Consider the following 3,506-nt stretch of genomic DNA (forward strand, 5'->3'; position numbering starts at 1 on the left):
CATGTTTTATGAACTCTTCCCTGGTTAATGATCTGTAATTGATTTAGCACAGATTCCAAAACATGTTTCGATTGATTTAAAGATTTAAATATATTATAAAGATTCAGAGATTACAGCTCGATTTTCTCACTCCGCCAAACTGTCTCATAAAAGATAGCAAATTTATTCTGGATCAGTAATATATGGCCAAATTTAGATCGCAACTGTACTCACAGTTCAGAATAAATTTTATTTGACTCCTCAAGAATGCGGTGCCATGAAGAATCTTGTTCATCATTCTCACAAGCATCGATCCTGGTCACGGTTAATTATAAGGAGTATTCCAAAGCCAAATGGCTCTGAAAATCTTATTTTGGTTGGAATTTGATTAATAAAAGGTTCAAGTTTCATTCGATTAGATGAATTTTTAAAAAATTAGGGTTTTGATGAAGTCAACGCTCGCAAAATTTTATGAGGCAATGAAGAACCGTGTTCCGGAATTTTAGTTAGGAAAATCGAAATTTCTTCCCAGTGATGGAAAGTTAAAGTTTTAAAGAAGCTTTTTTCTGCATGTTTAGTCAAATATCTTGAGACCGAAAGCATTTAAATATCGTAAATGCAGTAAGCAAGCATTTAAAGATTCTAAATAGATAGAAGTTTTTCCTCGCTCAAATATTTTTATTAATTTATTTTTTCCAACCTGATAAAAAAAGATTTAAATTTTTGAATATAATTATAATTTTGTTACGATTCAAATTTTTCTCCTAATGACTTGTTTTTCTCAAAAATTTGCTTTAGGATCGTAAAAAATTTCAATTAAATGTTTGATTAATAAGTATTCGTGTTTCCTATATCCGCAAAATCTTACAGCAAATCATCTATCCTCATTTCATTCAATTTTATATTATACAAATGAATTATGAATACTGTAGGTATATTATACGCAGTGGAATCGGTAGATGAATCTGGTGTCATCTGTTTGGATGGAGAAATGGAAAACCATAGTAAAAAATCACAAAACAATTGCATAGTCTAATAAATGTGGAATATTGTTGTTAAGGAATCTGTTTAGTTATTAACACTGTGAGTATATATACACAGTGGAAACAGTAGATAAATTTGATCTAATAAGTATAAATGGAGAAATAAAGAAATGAGGTACACATGGAAACAGCAGAAGGATTTGATGTCATAGGAAGAAATGGAGAAGTAAAGAAATGAGAGTTGACATTATTTACATTAAATATTAACATTTTAGATATTCACACTAAAATCAGTTGATGAAAGCACTTACAGACTTTGTCCTTGCCGGATGTGCAACAGTAATGTGCTCAGAATTTAAGTGCCAACAGACCAACCACCGTATATTTAGATTATATCTATTCACTTTGTTAACTGGAAAAATATATATTTATGTGTTGACATTATTTAACTCTTTTCATTATTTATGCGTTGAGTTTTTATCATCTACAGAAAAAGTTGAGTTGCAACAAATAGATATGTTTTCTGTCCCGTAACATATTATATATAACTTTTTAAATATATCAAGGATTTAAGAACATTTTATTCTATTCTAGTTTTCAAAATTTTAGTGTTTAAAATGGATTTTAGTGTTTATTCTATTATTATGTTGTTCTTTTTAGATTATGGTATATGGAGAGCATTAGTGTCTTTACTCTCCTGGTTATGTTTGCAGGGAAAAAATATGTCCTGTAAATAAATGGCATCCTATTTTGCCTTTGTTGAAGAATCCATAGAGCCCTCCCCCATGGAGTGTGCGGGTTACGAGCAGTATGTGCATCTCCCCGAGCTCAGTGCCATGTGGAAATTCAAGGAATGGCCTGGTTGGTCTAGAGAGGGGTTGGTAAAGGCTGCCTTACAGTCATTGGAGATTACTTTTCAGTTTGTTTCGTCTGTCCTCTGTGACACAAGGACTTACATTGACAAAGAGGAATGGAAGAGAAGGCTTGAATCCTTAATTAGTTCCCAGATTGAGTTGATTTCAATGATTTGTGAAAATGAAAAGTAGGTTCCCACTCTTCAGTTGTCAGTAAGTAGTGGTGTTCTCTCATGGAAAGTTTTCCATGAGGTATGGCAGAGACCTGGTGCTTTACTTGTGGTTAGCAGAACAAGTGAAGAGAGCTTACTTCCTTGTTTGGGTACATGGAAAAGAGTTGAAGCTATGGTTTCTAGAATATGGCTTGCCATTGAAGGCCATATGCAAAGGACTCCCTTCACTTTAGGTCAGGGGGAACCAAATATGTCAGGTAAGCCTCTTCTTGAATATGATATAATATGCAAGCCAAGATATTTGCACTCTTTAAAACAACATAAACAGTTCCATAATCCAGAAGATGCCAAACTTTGCAATGTCCTCTAGATCTTTGAGGCCTGGGTATTTGTAGGCCAAGAATTGTTGCACAGAGTATATGAAAGAATAGACTCTGGGGATTTCGTAGGAGCATCCACAGACTGTTGGATGGTTGAAAGGATGTGGAACATGCTCACAGAAATTGTGAATTTGCTTCTAGTGATGGACCCAGATGATTTCCTTTGCCTTAAACACCAGTTGGCAATTAGCAGCACTAGTACGCTTGCAGGTGCATATTGCCTTCGGTCTGCCCCCCTTAGAGACCTTACAAATGCATGCAAGGAACTAAGGCATCTAGTGCCCAAAGTCATGGGTGTTGAGGCTGATCCAAAGGGTGGACCAAGGCTCCAGGAGACACTTATGCATTTGTTTCATTCACATGGACTTCGCTCACATAACACTTCAGGTGCTTATCATGTTGCAACAATACATGTTTTGTTGGCCTTCCAGGCAATAGAAGACGTGGTGAAAAGGTTTTTCTTCTCATATCAGCAGCTGGTAGTAACAGCCATGGGTAGCATTGAAATGAAGGGTCCATCATATCTAGGTGCTTGTGATGCCCTGCGTCAGATATATTTTGAACCACCTTATTTCCCTAGTGTGGATGGTGCAAAGACATTTTTGGGTTACTATTGGCACTAGAAGTCTACAACAATGGTGGATGGTACACTGGAAGATCTAAAGACAAATCAAGTGAAGTTTACAAGACAAAGAACAATGCGTTCAGTTTTTCAAAGTATTACCCCAAATTCATACATACACTTCTTACATTGACAGTTTTGAGTACTATACATAGAATTATATTGGATATAGGATTAGACTCATTTTTGTTCATCCCCATCAGTAGGACCAATCAATAGAACAGTGCTAGAAATTTGGAAAAAAAAAAAAATCCCTCTCCAACATGGATAGGATACTAAGGATTCATAATGTGCAATTCCTCCTTCGTTAAATACTGTAAAAGATTGTCCAAAATTAAAAAGGTAATTATTAAAATTATTAAATTTTACGAGTTGTTTCTTTTTTTAATTTTTTAATTCTTTACCTAAATTCTATGATGAGTTTAATGATATTTATATAATTCATTATAAATTTTAACATGAAATGTAGTTTAATGCTGTTATTTTTTTATTTTTTTTAAGATTTTTTAATTCAG

General features: G+C 34.1%; 1 pseudogene; it reads left to right on the plus strand.

Annotated features, from left to right (window-relative positions):
- The first annotated feature begins 1,699 nt into the window (after positions 1-1,699).
- On the plus strand, positions 1,700-2,992 carry LOC149176535 (nematode resistance protein-like HSPRO2 pseudogene; annotated as a pseudogene).
- Positions 2,993-3,506: the final 514 nt, after the last annotated feature.

The sequence above is a fragment of the Pinus tabuliformis genome, chromosome 4_1, assembly GCF_031772625.1.
Source record: "Pinus tabuliformis cultivar Carrire ecotype Pingquan chromosome 4_1, CPIR1, whole genome shotgun sequence".
NCBI classification, from domain to species: domain Eukaryota; kingdom Viridiplantae; phylum Streptophyta; class Pinopsida; order Pinales; family Pinaceae; genus Pinus; species Pinus tabuliformis.